General features: G+C 39.4%; 1 long non-coding RNA gene across 1 annotated transcript in view; it reads right to left on the bottom strand.

Moving 5' to 3' along the window:
- LOC144222123 (uncharacterized) overlaps positions 1–17,279 on the bottom strand; it is a 222,757-nt gene extending 205,478 nt beyond the window's left edge. Inside the window, exon 1 of the long non-coding RNA XR_013332304.1 lies at positions 17,197–17,279. This is a non-coding gene — a long non-coding RNA (uncharacterized LOC144222123). The remainder of the gene's footprint in view (positions 1–17,196) is intronic.
- Positions 17,280–18,203: the final 924 nt, after the last annotated feature.

Genomic DNA, 18,203 nt, shown 5'->3' with positions numbered 1-18,203 from the left:
AGCCACTTGGCCTATAACTTGGTCTATCACTGCAGGTCTTGTGGAGGAGAAGAGCAGAGCTTGAGCTAAATCTCCAAACACCGAGTTGTAATGTGGTGTGGTGGTTTGCCCAAAAATGTCACTGAAGTTCTCAGCACTGAGGATAAAATTAGCTAATCTCTTTTGCTTCATGAAAAGAACAAGGAAATGACATAATCTTTAAGAACAGTAGAAGAGTACGCACAATCCTATTTAAATATAGAAAGAAGACAATTGTTCTATTGTGTCAAATCACTGAGATTATATGCTATCAGATGAGATTTTATTTTCCACTTTGTCATTCTTAAAAAATTCAACATGCTTTTAAAGCCAAAAAGGGCAATAAAATACTGAAAGTTAATATCAAAATATAAAAGTGGGTCTAATACATTTAAGATGGGAGGAAATTTTCTGGGCTATGTCCTAAAATACATCCTAGAGTTTTCATATGACGTACCAAAAAATTATGATTTAATGAGAGCTAAAAAACTTCACCCAAACTTGCCAAAAACTCACACTTCTATCTCTGCCTGAAATTTCTACACTATTTGCTCATTTTGTTTAGGCTTTAATGGCCAATGTTAAAATAAAAAATATATAAATAAAGAGAGGGACAGTTTCTTAGTGTTTTCAGGAAATCTGTTTTTAATGTACTTTACAAGGGTCTGAGCTTCCTGTATCTGCTCTCAGAGCTCCTGAGAGCCACTCTATATCACCTATTCAGATCCATGAATCGAGCTGCCTACCACATACCTCAAACTCAACATGCGTCAAACCCAACTATTCAAATCCTTCTCCAACCCAACCCTGTTGCTTTTCCCAATTTTCCTGACCCAACCATTCAAGCTGGAAAGCTTAGTTATCCAGGGACTCCCTCCCATCCCTCCCCATGACTTCCAGCTCGTCATCAAATCCTTAAGATTTTGCCTCCTCTGTATCTCTCTGGTCCACACAGTCCCTTCCATATCCAATTCTGGAGTCTCCATTCATCTCACTGGTTCTCATCTAGACTCCAACAGTCTCTCCTGACCAATCCAGTCCATGAAAAGAATTTATAACTACAGGATTTATGGAAAGGACTTATAATCAATATTTCATTTGAAAATAGTTTGTATACTTGTTACCTGAAAATCACTGGAGGAAGACATATTCCCTGATATCAAAAAGTTTAAAATGAAATGAGAAACAGTATGTAACAATAATAAAAACAACTATAGTTACCATTTATTGAGTATCTCCTATACTCTTGACATTATTCTAGATACTTTATATATATTGTCCCTAATAATCACAACAGTCCTACAGGGTAAGAATTATGCTCAATTTTATACATGAGAATACTGAAGCTCAGAGATGTTACTAATTTGCCAAGATCTTACAGTCTTAAGTGAAGCATAAACCTGAGATTCTTAAGGACAGAAGCTAAAATTCAACTTTTTATTTTCTATTAGAGCTGGTATAAAAGAATTTCAGACAAAATGGCAGCAGGCTTTGTAAATAATCATAAACAGGCTAAGTCAGAGGAAGCTATATCCTTTGAAATTGTATTTATACTCCTTAAGCCACTTCCATATCGGCCTAAGGATTTTCCTATTTGTGTTTGTGAACTTTCTCCCTGATACACCTTTGCCCTACAATTTCTAGTTCCTCTTATAAAGAAAATATAGAAAGGGCATCTGAGTGGCTCAGTCAGTTAAGCATCCAACTTTGGCTCAGGTCATGATCTCACAGTTTGTGGGTTCAAGCCCTGCACTGGGCTCTGTGCCAACAGCTCAGACCCTGGAACCTGCTTCAGATTCTGTGTGTGTCTCTCTCTCTGCCCCTCCACCTCTCAGGCTCTGTCTCTCTCTCTCCCTCAAAAATAAATAAACATTAAAAAAATTTTAGGGGCTCCTGGGTGGCTCAGTCGGTTGGGCGTCCAACTTCAGCTCAGGTCATGATCTCACAGTTTGTGGGTTCAAGCCCTGCACTGGGCTCTGTGCCAACAGCTCAGACCCTGGAACCTGCTTCAGATTCTGTGTCTCCCTTGCTCTCTGCCCCTCCCCTGCTCATGCTGTCTCTCTCTCTCTCAGAAGTAAATAAAAAAACATTAAAAAAACTTTTTTAAATAAAGAAAATATATGAAGTTAATGAGAATTGCTCCACAGGAGTGTTGTGAGAATTTAAAGAAGAATGCCCACAAATTGTCTACCACAATGCCTGATAAATAGTAGACCCTCCATAAGAAGTAGTCATATAGCATAACGGCTAAGAGGAGGGGCTCTATAATCACTTTGTTGCTACTACTTTACAAGCTGTGTGACGTTGGCTCAATCACTCAACCTCTCAAACTTGCCTCCTCACATGTAAGATGCAGCTAATAATATCATACTCGTTCCATTGAGTTACAATGAAATCCAATTTGAAATGCATGTGAAACACTCAGCCCCTTTTAGTAAGAACTCAATAAATATCAGCTTTCATCTGCTATCTTGCCCCCTCCTCCTCAGAAAAGCAGAGTTGCAATAAAAGTGTTACAAGTGAAAAAAGAAATCAAGGCCTGATTTTACTTCACTGCCTGATTTTTATACACACCAATCTGTTTTGCCAGAAGCTCACTGGCTCACCATCTGAACAGAAAGATATCAAATCATGGGATTTAGGAACTCAGAAAGAATCTTTTCTGAAATCCAGCTCAATCTGGCCAAGTTTAGAAATGAAATGGAGGTTCATAAAAGGAAAATTGACTTCCAAAGGTTGTAAAGCTTGTTTAATGCAGATCCAACAGCATAATCTAGATCTCTAGGCTTATAATCTGATGCTCTTTCAACTACTAAGAAACACACACTTTTTTAAGTCAGTTCAGCACCATCTCATATGTTAGAAATATGAAAATGCATCACTAGTCATATTGTTCCAAAGTGTTTGACTGGTTATATTAATTGAAATAAACTATCTATAGCTAAGCTTAAAATTCAAGTAAAAGTGAATTTATATGCTACTGAATATGTCCATATTACTTAAAAATAACATTAAAACAAAAAAATACTCTTACGAGTTAAATTTTTTTAATGTAAAATGAATTTTTTAAACCGCTCATTAAATTCAGAAATCAATGGACATTGATTAAAGTAAGGATTATCAACAAAAACTTTGGAAAAATAAAATAAGGATTTTAAAACCCTAAAGCACACATTTTCTGCCTTTAGGAAGATCCCATTTCCTGATGGGACAGATCACAAAGGAGGCTCACTACACACAGCCTTCCATTGTATCACCTTCAAGTTAGTAATTTTTAAATGTGACACAAATGTGAGTAATACAATGAATATCCTCATTCACTGGATGACTTTTGATTGAGCACTTCCTTTGTTCTAGTAATGATGGTAGGAGCTGGGGCCATAATGGTAAAATAAGATATGGTCCCTGTCCTCCAGAATCTTAGAAGATGACAGGACAGAGAGAGAAGAGATCATAAAACTAAAATCCAGAATAATGGACACCAACAGCTAACATTTAGGATAACCAATAGCAATAGCTAATATTTATTCAACACATATTATGTGCCAGGCAATATGCAAAGCACTTTCAAGCATTGTCAGTCTGTTTCACAAAACCCTATGAAATGACTGATATTATTAGCCTCATTTGCCAAGTCAGTAATCTGAAACCAAAAACTTATTAGAAAGCAGGGAGTTAGGCTTCAAATCCCCATTTGCTGCATCCGAGCCCTGTCTGTTAACAATGACAACCACTGCCTAAGTGATAGATCGAGGATACACTGTGCTATGGAATCCACAGCATCCCAGTCTTGGTGGATAAGGGATCAGGATTCCTAGAGAACACAACACGTACACTGAGACTTGACAGAGAAGGATAAGAAACACCTTCCATACCTTCCAGGTGGACAAACCAGAATAAGAGGCACCACCTTCCCCATTGACCTGAAAATTATCCTAAAAACATGGCCCTCATGGTATGGCCTAGCCTTGTCTGTAAACACTACTTTTACACTTCAATTATAATTTAACATTTTTCAATTGCTTCAAAGAACCAAGTTCACCTTCCCTGCTGGGCTTCTGGGCATGCCATTCTTCTGTCTAAATTAGAACTCTTCTCCTAGCTAGTTCTTAGTCATTCTGCAGGTCTCAGTGTAGATACTGTTTTCTCCGGGGAGTCTTCTAAGAGCTCTGTCCAGGCCCTTCTCAAGTTGCATTTTGGGTCCCTACTGTGCCTGTCTATGGCCTCATGCATTTCTGTTACCACAGCACTAGGTAAACTGCTAAATACACATTCAAACATCTACCGTGTATATGATACTGAAAACTTCATTGAGCAAGGTCTATTTGATTAATCACTGTAATCCAATCCCAGGGCCTGGAACAATGCCAAGCACATAGTAGGCACTCAATAATTATTTGTAGAAAGAGTTAAAAGATCTAAGTTTGTGGAGTAACATCCCCATCTTGTGGCCTTCTGGAAGGCTCTAATGAAGTCCTAATGCCCTGCTGTGCTTTCAATAACAAAAGCACAGGTGGGCCCTGGCAATCATTGCTCCAGGCACTGAAGGAAATGAAAGTAAAAGTGATATACCACCTGCAAGGTCCATGTTTCCTACCTTTAGTTGACACAAAACAGGGGAAATCTTTGGAAGGGAATACACCTGCAAGTACAGTTGTAAATAGCAGTGAAAGTACACTCAAATCAGACAAACCAGTCTCCTTGCCTACTTCCATTTTTGAAGAAAAAGATTTTATTCAGTTTTGCCTTCTGGAAGGACATTTTCCAAGCACGTATGTCTTCACCGGCTGAGTCATTCTCAGTCAGACTCACGACCTTCCTAGAACTATAGCACCTCAGATGGAAGGAAGGAGGCCATATTTAGAAAGAAAGTACCGAGCTAGCAAGTGGCACTGCCAGGTCAGAACCCATACCAGCTGGCTGCTAAACCTCAGTTGGGTTTGTTAATAATTAAACAATCATTAGTTAGTATGCTGTGGAATGGAATGATGGAATGTATTACTACTACTACTACTACTACTACTACTACTATTGACTCATCATAATTAAAATGTAAGTTTTCTCTGAGTGGTCCAGAAGAGGATGGTGGCACATAAACCAAAGCAATGCCCAAAATGGGATGCCTTGAAAATGTGTAATCATGCCCCAAATAATAATCTACAACTTCAGAATCTTAGACGATTTAAAAAGAAATGAAGCTTCAAGGAAGACTGGTTCTAAGTACAGTGAACAAAAATTGAACAAGACTTTGAGTTCCCCCAAATAATTATCACTCGCACTTACTGAAGCACTTCCTGTGCACCACAAACTGGATTGATGTGAGTTACTCTCCCAAGCACTGCCGTCCTGTAAGCAGATGCTATCATCAACCCTGTCTTAGAGATGAGGAGGCCAAGCAAAGGTGGAGCCGAGGGAACCATTTGAAGTCTCTAGCGAGTAAATGTGGACCTGAGACTCCAGGTGTGAGTGTAGAGCTCCTGCTTTTGTGGCCCTTTGCAAAACTGAAAGTTAACTCCTCCTTCTGAAAGTTTGTCACCATAAAACCTTCTTTTGAAGATGTGTGAAATGTACGGGCTCACTTCCTTTCAGACACTCCACGTGGATATTCTCTTAGTCTTTTCACTTAACTGAGTTTTCTGGCACAAAAATAAGCCAAAGTCAAGTCAAAAGAGCACTGGATTCAACACTGAAAAACAAAAGCCTTCAGAATACTTGTATTTTTCAGTTTATCAAAGGTCACTTGACCTTCTCCAAAGTTTCCTAATCTGTAAAATGGGAGCAACATTTATTTCACAAAGTTGTTGAAAGAGTTTAATGAAAGAACATATCTTAAAAGGCCTGGGACAGTCAGTGCTCAAATACTTTTTAGTTCCAGTGACCACTGTCCCCCCTCGCCCCATCCCCCAATGGGAGAAGCCTGGGTATAAGGAGTTGGTCACTAAGACTTTGGATTGATAGAAGGAATTTTGTGACTATTTTCAAACACTCTTGAAGGCCCCACCAAAGCCCAGCAAAATATTTTCCCTTAATTTGGTCTCCTAAGCATACCAAATCGGGCACATTTCTGACCATGGGGACATTTGTTTAGCTCAGCTTTAAAAGTTAAATGACTCTTTAAGTCATCAATAAATGTAGAGGAAGCAAACAAGCCCAAGTGAAAACATTCCTCATTTATTTTTCATGTAGAATCAATCAACCAATGATGAAATTCATTCATTCAGAACTCTGCAAACATTTATTGAGTGCCTACTATATTTGTTTTTAAGAAAATATAATGCCAGGTGTTCAGAATATTTGGAGATTGGTAAAGTTCATATAAATTGTAAATATTTTTATTCCCTCTCCAATCATTCTCCAATAAAGAAATTCAGAGAGTGATGAGCTTAATCTGTCTGTGAAGAGCACAGAAATGACTGAACTCTCTGAGGTGACAACCTTCTCTTGCTAATGAGGCCACCCCCTCTCCCACAGCTTCCTCACTCCATTGCCTTTGGTAACAGGCACCTCCCTGTTCTGATTCAGCCACTTGCATAATATGTTTAAGATTATGAATAAGTTTTCTTTACCACATACTCTGCCCATCGGCACAGCCCAAGGACATGAAGTCAAACCAACAGATATTGGACAAATGTTCTCTTATCTCTCGCCATAGAGATAAAAGGAAAAAGTGATTGAGAGAACAAATAAAGCCACCTGCTCTGAATGTTAACCAAAAAATCAGGAACTTCAGGACTTTGCATACAGCTGTGAGCCTGAGCACAGTTTGATATTACTTGATGCAGGCAGGGGAGGTCTTAAGGACCAGAGTCCAATTCAACAAAGCTCTTAACCTTCCCTTTTACAAATCTGTAAAATAGAAGTGATGCTGGCCCTTCACTTATCTGCGGGTCAGGGAGATGGACAGAGGCAAAAATGGTGTGTCAAGTGAAGAGAACCACCCCAGTGTTCCGTGAGTCTTACTGTACAGTTTTGACCCCAGAAATCTCTTATGCCTTCTATATTGTTTGGTTTCAGGAGGGGGGGAGGGGATAATGAGAGGTAGGATGGAGTACAGGAAAAGAGTGGCCCCCAAAGCTATCCATATCCTAATCCCTGGAACCTATAAATATGGCCCCTTAAATGATAAAATGGACTTTATAGGTATGGCTAAATTAAACATCTGGGGATGGGAGATTATTCTGGATTATCTGGCTGGGGCTCTTGTAGTTGGAAGTGTCTTTGTAAGAGGGAGGTAGGAAGGCCGGGGTCAGTAATGGAAGACGGGACAGTAAGCACAAGAAGGTAGAATGATGCAAGGAAGAGGCCCTGAGCCCAGGAGTGCTGGTGGCCTCTGGAAGCTGGAAAAGACACAGAAACAGATTTGCCCTCAGGCCTCCAGCACAAACCCAGCCAGTGAAACTGGTTTTAGACTTCCGACCTCCAGAACAGCAAGATAATAAATGTTTGCTGTTTTAAGCCACTGAGTTTGTGGTAATTTGTTACTGATGCAAGTGGGAAGCTATGTTCTCTAATAAAAAGGTCAAAGGACCGAGGGTCAGAAAGACTTTGGCTCTGGTTTTAAGATCGGCGCTACCAGGGCGCCCGGGTGGCTCAGTCATTAACATTTGACTGCAGCTCAGGTCATGATCTCACAGTCATTCGAGTTCCGTATCTGGTGAGTTTGAGTCTCACTTAGGATGAGCATGAGCTCCACTTCATGTGAGCACGATCCCTGCTTTGGGTAAAACATGAGCCCCAGGTGAGCTCCACTTCTTTCTCTCTCTCTCTCTCTCTCTCTTTCTCTGTCTGTCTCTCTCTCTCTCTGCCTTTTGCTCACTTGCACCTTCTCTCTCTCTCTCAAAAAAAAAAAAAAGATTGGCACCACTAGCCATGGGGCCCTAAATGAGTCACATTACCTCTGAAGACTATCCATACACCACAGGGTTTAACTCTGGTTAGCGCTTTAGTACCTTCCAGCCCTCAGAGTCTATAATGGGAACGATGCTAAGTGTATAGAACTACTTAGCATCTTCCTCATCCTCCAGATTATATTCTAAAAGTTAGTTTACATTCTCCCTTCCATACCAAAACTCAAATGATTATATAGCCAGATCACAAATCCTAGGCATTAGGACTAAAGACACAGTGGCATACAAAATTTATTTCTAAATCTTGGGATGTATTTGCCTAGTACACAAGATTTTTGAAAACACATGGTGCTTGCCTTAGGTAGTTTCATTTTGGAGAAGGAGCTTCTTAGTTCTGGCCAAACATATGGTCTGGCAGTTCCAGTACACCCACTGAATGTTTATCTTCTCTCCTCTGTGCAGTAATTTTAATAAAAATCCTGTACCAGCTTTCACCCCAGGTGGCGAGCCCGCCCCACCTGTCTCTTCCTGACAGACTGTTGAACATGGATGCCTTCCAGCAACTAAAAGTCATTATTTTGCCTCCTCAACCTCTCTGCTTTTGCTCCAGGTAGCTGTTGCGCAGCATAGTATATTTAGAAACATGATGTCAGCTATTTCTTATCTTGCCATCTTTAGGATGTCATGTGTCTTGGAATTTCCAACAAAACAGATTCCTTTTTGTAGCACTCCCTATTCGAGACACACAAAAGAAAACTAAATGGATTAAAGGAATCCCATTATTTTATCTGTGTTTCAACATCTTCAGAATAAATAAGCCCACCCAGGCACTTGGTGCTGGAAGTAAGCTAAGGACGACAGCCAGGTGATGTGTTTTGCCCTTCGCTGGCCCTGTACAAAGGATTTTTTTTCCCCCTAGGCTGAGCTGTGAATTGCTTTTAACCAGACAGATCCCATTTTCACCAAAATCAAAATAGAAACAAAAATATTCTGAGTATACATTTGAGAACTGGATTCCAGAAACTTGGCAATTCTGAGAGTTCATGGAGAGCACTCAGTGTTTTTGTCAACTTAACAAAGAATCACTCCTTCCCTTTGTGAAGCTAGCAAACAAAAGGAAAAGAGAGAGTTAGGTTTTTGTATTTCTTTTTCTCAGACTTTTAGAGGAGCAGGTTTTCTGTACCAAACATCTTGAGGAATCTGGAGCCTCTGAAAGCTTAAATAATAAAAGGGGCCCTTTTAGAATGTGACATTACAAAGGTGATAAAAATTTTTTTAGGAGGTTAAGATATGAGACGTTCTAGGAGATTAACCTTCACAGTGCACAAAGGTCTGACCTTTGTGATACTCCTCCTGAAAGCCAGATGATAATGAAATTCTTTTCTCTCTCTTCTCTTTGCTTGCAGGATCTGAAGCGCTTACTTCACCTTATCCTGTGCCTGCAGCCCAATTCCATCCAGCAGGAGAGCTACATGAAGGTGAGAAGGGCAAGCAACCTACACTGGAGACACAAAGGCAAAGTTCTTCAGGCACAAGGCACGAGAAGAAACTCAATAGTATCCTTCTCTATAGATAAACACTTACCTCCCTGAGAAGGTTTTCATTTTCTATTAGTGGAAATTATTCCATTTTTTTTCTATTTAATACTCTGTTATATAAAAAAGTAGATGAATGAAAAGAACAACAATCATTTAAAAAAATCTGTGGTGTTTTTCACGCAGCCCTCGATGTTTTGAGGTTCACTATCCCTAGATAGAAATCAAATGTTATCCACGAATCAGTCTTGTAAAGGTCAAGGCTCTTGGTTGCAAACAATGGAGACCAAGTATCACTAGCTTAATGAAGCAGTAAGGCATTTATTAAAAGAATATTGTGTTGCTAACTCAATCAACAGGAAGGCTAGAGAGCCCAGGCTGAGAAGACAGGCAAGGCCAGACAGAGTACAGTGAACAGCAGGGAGCCAGGAACATTCTGTCAGCATGCCACCACCTGTTACCACCACCACCAATAGCTCAATGTTGCCACCACCAGACACTTCATGGCCTTGCCACTAGAATTTTGACACTAACCACTGCCATTGCTGAACCCCACGAAATCACCAAGCTAACAGCAGGAAGTGGACCTACTACTTTTTCACTAGTTTTGTGATTTTGCGCCACTACCCCAGGAGCACCAGATTGCTCCTCGAGCCTAGGTAATGGAGGCTTATCCCAGCACCGGGAGCTAGGGAAGAGTGCCTGGCCATTTTAGCTTCTATAATGGGAGGTGAGGCCTCCCTTCCACCTAGGTTCACATGTTGGAGGATTTCCCACAAATAGAAGGGTGTTTGGATACGAGGTAGCCAAGCAATATCAGATGTCCAGCACTGTCCAGTGCTTTTCTTACTCGATTTCTTCTACATTCAGTCCTCACTCAAAAATACTCCTGCTTCATAATGAAATGCTCTTTAAACAATCAAGGTATTTTTCAGCCCCTCCCAACAAAGGAAGGCAACCTTCAGCTTTGCTAGTTACTGCCTCTAGATCAAAGTCTGAAATCTCTGAGTAATATTTTTCCCCCATTTCTGTTGAATGCCTTCTATATTCTGCAGCATGTAACCCAAAATGTAAAGTTATTCAACAAAATTTATTTAGAAATGGTGTGGGAAAGAGGTAGGAAAGAAAAAAAAAATAGTTAAAATATACAAATCTATACATGACATGGCAAGGAGGGAAACAGTAGACACAGGATATATGGTTGATAGCTGGGATTTCTCCCTATATCACACATTTTGTGTGGCTTTTGTGTTTAGCCAGCACTGTAACTGGTATGGGGTCTTAGCCACATGGATGACACAAACCTTCTTTCTCACCTGGGGTATCTCAGTCCTGTGGGTTAGTCTATAAGGGGTGTTTGTAGTGTCTCAGTCAGCTTGATAAAATGATAATATCATGCTGCCCAGGGAATTGCCTATACTCATCTCTGTCTCTTTTGAATAAATGAAATTGTATTTCTTCTCAATAGTCAGAATCCGTCACCCCAGTTTACCACCATGATCTTCCTTTTCCTATGTTTTCCCAGAAGAATGAGTGGTCTGAAATGGTCAATGTCAGTTTCCAGTTCAGTTGAAAATTATTGCTATTTCCTGTGAAAGAAGTATTTCTCCTTGGGGTATGATAATTAGTAAACTAACAGAATCCAGAGTAACAGAAGGACAGAAAACAAGGTCTATAAGTGGGTCATTAGTCAGACTAGGTAGAGGATCCACCTTACTTCCAGTTCATTATTCTTGGACATGCACATTCTGGCTATGGGAGAAAGAACACCATATTTCAGTTGTCAGTTGAGAGCACATTCTGAATTTTGTAAGACAGTATCCAACTTCACTAGGCATTGGCACTAAAATTGAGTACTGCATAGTCCATTGCACCATTCCATAAAGTGATGTGTTTCTAGGTATAAAGATGTAAATTTAGTGAATTCCATGGACATCAACCATACTTGCTTCTCATACTATATAGCTTAAGTTTCACTTGGCCCTTTCACCCTACAGTCTTTACTTCATGAGTCAGAAAAGTAATGAAGATATATGCCCATCACTCAGTATACTATTCCAACTATGTAATATGTATACTTACCTTACATATATTTATATATCCATATATAAACTTACAAAAACTAGGTAAATAACCATAAACACAAACACACTGAAACTATGACGAGCTAGACGTGGGTTAAAACTCTATTATATGGCTTTTTCAAACACCCATTTTTCTTGGTAGACCTCAGTGAAATTTGGGGTCACCAGAAATTGTCCTGAATTAGAACCACCATGAAATCTGCCCCAGAGTAGCTGGGTATTTTCCATTCTCTGGGACTTATTTACTATGGTAAATGGTTACGAGCCCTTTGAGAACAAGTAGTGCCTAAGGTATGTAAAGAGTACACACTTGTGACTTTCTAAGATGTCCTTTTAAAATTTTTTTTTACATTTATTTATTTTTGAGACACAGAGAGAGACAGCACAAGTAGGGGTGGGGGCAGAGAGAGATAGAGAAGCAGGCTCCAGGCTCTGAGTTTTCAGCACAGAGCCCAACATGGGGCTTGAACCCACAAACTGTGAGATCAAGACCTAAGTCAAAGTTGGATACTCAACCAACTGAGCCACCCAGGTACCCCTCTAGTATGTCCTTTCTGAGGGGTCCCAGACCACCTTTGTTCAAGGGACTCCAGGTCTGTGATGTGGCTCAGGGCTGGGCACTGGGTGAGGGGACACTACTCTATCATAGAAGTTCATCAGGCCTCTTTTCACCACACCTACAGATATTTTTGTTTTTTACTTAAATACATCAAGGACCATAGAGAGCTTCCAATTAGGTATCCCATGATCAATTATCCACCTCCAAAATCTGTATGAGTCCCACTCTTTTAGACAGCCATCATCCCAGCTGCCTGTGACGGTAAACATACTACTTTGCCTCTGTCAATAAACACCATTACCTGGCCTAGGCTTCTAGGTGCTTCTCATACCCACTGAGTTTATGAGTCCATTTCCCATAGCACTTCCCACTGCCATTGCAGCTACAGAAAAGAACCCCTGAACTACTCAAAGTTGCGTGACTCACCATTGTTTTACTCAAGGTCTTGGTGAAGACAGTTTCTTCTGAGGCCTCTTGGGGGGCATAGCTATAGGAATCACACTCGATTAATGTAACCAAGGGCTTCTATCTTTGTCGACAAAGGCTGCCTTGCACTATTTTCTGACAGATCAAGTTTATTTACTCTAGATCTCTATGAAACATAGTTGTCACTCAACTAGCCAATTCGACACTGAGAACTACTTCCACCTGCTTGGTCTAGCACACAGGATCCAAAAGCTGTGAGGTATGTGCCTGCATTGATAAATTCAGTCTGATCTGTAATTATGTTCTTCCCTCCTTGATACAGCTTCCTCAGAAGTCATTTCCCTACAGACTTTGCTGATATGAATTAGCTAGCAATCATATTTAATTCTTTCCTTCAATCACCTTCTCCTCCTATGTTTACTTTTGTAATTTCCCAAATACCCACTCCTCCATCACCCATACTCAAAACCCACACTTTGGTTTCAAGTCTAAAGACATCACTAGGGTGAGTAAGTGCAAAGAGAGTAAGTACTTCGTCCAGGGCAACTCCTTCAATGGACTGTGAAATAAAGTTGCCTTACTCTCTGAAATCCAACAATGCTTACGGAAATACTTCTGCATATTTTACAGGCTTTTTAGGTGTTCTGAATTGAGAGGATTACTCTGTACAGCACAAGCACCAAATTCCTGTAAAACTCGCCTGCAACAATTTGATGCTTGTAATCACTGTCCTATTTGGAAACCTTCCTTCTTCTATCCTTCTGTGTCACTTCATGTTCCTGGTTTTGCTTTTCTCCCTCAGTTTCTGGCCATTCATCACTATTCTAAGATAATCTTTTATCTTCTCTATCTTCTCTCTTCCCTTCCCATAGTTCCAACCACAGTCAATTATTCTTTTTTTTTCATCCATAGCTACATGCCTACTTTTTCTCTCTCTTCTGAACTCCTCTCCCACATTTCCAGCTGCACAACAGACACCCCAAAGTTGCCATTACAACATGAAACCTCTAAGACTGAACTCCCTGTCTTCTTATAAAATAAGTTTACCATCACCCAAATTAGGTTCTGAGAATCATAGCCAAGTTGTTCTCTCTCACTCACACCATCTACTGCAACTTCTTTCAAATATCTCCATAGCCTCTAGAATCCATACCATTTTTTATACCATTTTTTGCTAAAATATTTTCAAAAGGTTCCCATTGCCTTGAGGCAAAAAACAACAATTTAAAAAACCCTATATAGTATAAACGGTCAGGCATCAGTAATCTACTCAGTCTTTTCCCAGCTCTGTCAGTCCCTAAGCAGATCTCCAGTTCAGCCCTTGACCTCCGACCACATTCCCTAAGGTAATCTCAAGTGTCTACTATTTCTGATACTCCTCTTTCATGAATTCATCATCTCTGGTCATGCTATTCCCTTCATCTTGCCACTCCCAACCCTTCTTCTCAACTGGATTAGGTAAAGAACTCAAGAGCTGGAGGATAGATAAAACANCAACAATAATGTCCTTGAGAGGGTATCCTATGCTTAGCCATTTCCTTTCCTAAACTATAAGGGTGAGGAGGGGTAAAAATTACAAAACCTTCCAGATAGATGGTTAGGAGACATAGAGCAAAAGAAATCTGTGCTCTATGCCTAGTAGAACCCTGAACACTGCAAAGATCCCGTGTTCCTATCCTCAGCATACATGGGAGAACAGAGTAGACATAGCAGCGGAGTGGGAAATCCAGAAGAAGAACCTTACATGGTCTCATAGAGGGCCTGAGTGCACATTCAGGGTCAGGCAAGAGAATGAATGACCTCACTGCACCAAAAACAGTATTTCAGAGCAGCAAACAGCATGGAAGAGGTGACTCAGCACTGACAACCCCTCAGTGGCCGAGAACATTCTTATGTTTGAAATGGAAGACAGAGGAATTACCTGGGTGAAATAACCCAAGACTAACAGGAATGACAATGTCTCAGCTAATGTCACAGAGGTCAGTCACAAAGACCCACGCAGCGTATGGCCCTTTTCAATGCCTGAATATCATAAAGCTACTCTGCCTTCTCTCAACCCCCTCTTTCTTTTCATGAACACAGCCTTGGGTCGGGAAGGGGGAGGGTGCTAAATTGATGAAGATGTAATCTCTGCTACCTAGCAGAGTGAGAACTCTGAACAGAAATTAAACTCATTTACAAAACAATAAAAATAATCATTTCTTAACCACCTGATTTTGTGTTTGAGATCCACATCTTCATATATGTATTATGTATACATCTAAGTATATATATTTTTTTATTTATCCATAAATCATCAATGTGTATCTTAGTCCATTTAGGCTGCTACAACAAAGTGTCACAGACTAAGTGGCTTATAAACAACAGAAATTTATTTCCTACAATTCTGAAGGCTGGGAAGTCCAAGATTAAGGTGCCAACTGATGTGGTGTCTGGTGGGCTTGCTTCCTGGTTCATAGATGGCATTTTTCTCACTGTGTCTTCATGTGCAAAGAGGGACAAGGGAGCTCTCTGAGGTCTCTTCTAGAAGGGACACTAAAATCATCCCTGAGGGGTGTGCCTGGGTGGCTCAGTCGGTTGAGCATCTGACTTCAGCACGGGTCATGATCTCACGGTTCCTAGGTTTGAGCCCTGTGTCAGGCTCTGGGCTGACAGCTCAGAGCCTGCAGCCTGCTTCAGATTCTGTGTCTCCCTCTCTCTGTCCCTCCCCCACTTATGCTCTGCCTCCCCTAAAATAAATAAATAGATAGAGAGATAGATAGATAAAATCATTCCTGAGGGTTCCATCCTCATGACCTAATCAACTCCCAAAGGCTCCACCTCCAAATACTATCACACTGGGAATTAGATTTCAACATATGAATTAGGGGAGGGTGCACAAATATTCAGTCCATAACAAAGTGGTTATAAATATTGTGACAAAAAATAAACTGTCAGTAAGAGGAGTTTGTGACTATAGAACATCATTCTAAATACTTTTAGACATGAAAATCAACCAACTGGCAAAACAAACCAAAGTCCTTTGTGGGAAACACTATCTTTAAGGGCCTCTAGGAAGTCATTTTCTAAACTTTCTTGAAAACTCAAGTAAGAGTTTATTATAAATAATAGAATCCGACAGCATTGGGAGGCAATTTGTAAATTCCATTCTATGATGAAATCATGCAGCTGGAAACTTGAGGAATAGACTAAATAAAATGACCTTAGAGGTACTTCAAAACAGCAACCCTCATTATATTTCTGGATCCTAATTTTCCTACTTCCTATATAATTTCAGGACATTTAAACTGCCAGTTGCTAGAAGAGATCAAATAAAAATACTCAGGAATTTAAGACACAACTATAGAAAATACATATCAAAATATGTACATTGACATATATATACACATAAGTAGTAGTAAAAATATGTAAATATACAATATATAAGAACTTTTTAAAATCTTTTATAGTTTTGTCTCATTTTTTAAAGTATTTTGATATGTGTGTATATATGAATCAGTGGGAGGCCTACTGATTTATATAAAATCATTGGCAAAAGTAGCTTATTGATGTAGAAACCCAGCAGAAAATACAGGAACACATCTAATTATAAAAGATGGGAACTATAAATGGAAAAAACTGCATAAAGACACTGAAGCTGAGTCAGGTCAAGGGAAGTCACTAAGCTCTTCTTTTAAGAATAACTGTTAAACAGATTTCATTGAAATTATACTTCACAACATGTTAATTCCCTGTCCCTAAGGGATTCCATTTTGCACAGAACCTAAATAAACTGCCTGAAAAAATTTTGCTGAGATTGGATTTAATTACCAGACCTAATTCTTCAGTAATGGAAATTCAGCCAAACAACTGGGAGAAACTGCTGACTGAATAGAGACCTGAGTGACCTAGCTAACTGGAAGGGAACAACATTTTTGATTAATTGAAAGGACAAACACTTCATCTTAAAATATCTAAAGGTGAGACGTGTCACACTAAATAAATCTACAACACTGTTTGATAGCACTTTCCCAATAACCCTGTGGAGTACCTTTTCATATGATAATATATTAAATAGCAAGAAGCATATTTTTGCAGGCACCTTTCTACACCCAAAGTAAAATTTAGTGTTTTTTAGAGGCTCCTGAATAAGCATTTCTACTACTCATAAAAACAGTTTCTTACATTTTCAGGGTTATTTTCACTGCAAAGGTCACCAATTGTAATTGGTTGCAGTACTTTTGTATGGCATACTTTTGTATGGAGTTGGTAAGAGACCGCTAAGTGAAAAATCATTTTGGGAGCATCTAAGTAGAGCTGTGCATGTCTTCACAAGATAGGTTGGCTCCATAGCAATGAACTGCAATGATTCTACATATTATTTCAAACATGGAAATGTCATAATTTTTCCCTCTGCAAAGCTATCCTGAAATCAGCAACAATTAGTATGCTTGTTTAAAAAAAAAGGTGACTTTACTGGTATTAGTAATTCAATGCCACATTAGAATCAAATTTATTATCACTGTTCCAACAAATCTGAAAATGGTGTATTTTACTTGTATGTTAAAATGTTTTTAAATATTAAAAGATCTGTTCAAATATTTTTCTTAAATAATAAAAGGAAAAAAAACCAATTTGGCTACTTTAAGAAGTCACTGCAGGACTTGTTTATGAAAATGATATATTGCTAACTAGGAAGAAGTTATTTTTAAAGGGACACAAAATGGTTGTTGCCAAAGTAACATCACCTGATTGGAAGAAATTCATGACGGGAATCATGCTGCAGACAGAAACATAACATGTCTCATTTTTCTTTCTTCTCTCCTTGTTTTAGCCTAAAGGGAAAGAACAAGGAGTTTCTTTATCCTCAGAGCTGCCTGGAACACATATGGAGTCTAGTGTCAGGTAAAGAAGCTGAGGGATGAGCAGAAATGCATTCAGAGATGAGCAACCAGAAGAATGAGGAGTCTGGAGACCAAGTCACAGGGTGTCTAGTTTGGAGAGGGGACAATTAGGGAAAAATACAATAACTAATTCAAATATTTGGAGTTCTTTTTTAAAATTCAATTTATTTAAACTAAAACCAAAAACAGTTCACCCATTTCCATGCCCCCCCCCCGCCCCCACCTACTTCTGGCAACTACCAACCCATTCTCTGTATCTATGAGCTTGGTTTGGTTTTAAAAAAAATGTTTTTAGATTACACATATAAGAGAAATCATATGTGGCATTTGTCTTTCTCTGACTTATTTCACTTCGGATAATGCCCTCAAGGTCCATCCATGTAGTCACAAAATGGCAAGATTTCCATTTTTTATGGCTGAATAATATTCCATGGTATCTATATACCACATTTCTTGCTCTATAATGTAGAGTGTGTCTTCAAATGTGTTTGTGCAGTGACAGAAAGCAAAATCTACCCATATCTGGGCAAGAAGCTGAAGACAGCATCCTGCCCCAACTGCAAGCCATGGACTTCTGGCCTCCTCCTGCATATTATTACTCCCTTAATTTCCTTTTGGGGGGCTTTGTTCCCTCAGGTTTCTCCCCTGGGTCTTTTCCCTTTTAAACAAAAAATACATGTAACACATTTAGATAGAAGTAAGTCTTACTTGGCCATCATTATATAGAGGATGCTATTTGCTTGGTCTTTTGTAGGAATCTTTATTATTTATTTCAAACTGCAAATACATACATATATGTACATATATCATATATATATAAACATAAATTTAATTCATGTTCCTTAGAGGGA

The sequence above is a fragment of the Crocuta crocuta genome, unplaced genomic scaffold (genome assembly GCF_008692635.1).
Source record: "Crocuta crocuta isolate KB4526 unplaced genomic scaffold, BGI_CrCroc_1.0 scaffold190, whole genome shotgun sequence".
NCBI lineage: Eukaryota > Metazoa > Chordata > Mammalia > Carnivora > Hyaenidae > Crocuta > Crocuta crocuta.
The sequence above is the reverse complement of the archived record's forward strand: the minus strand, read 5'-3'. Positions and strand labels throughout refer to the sequence as shown.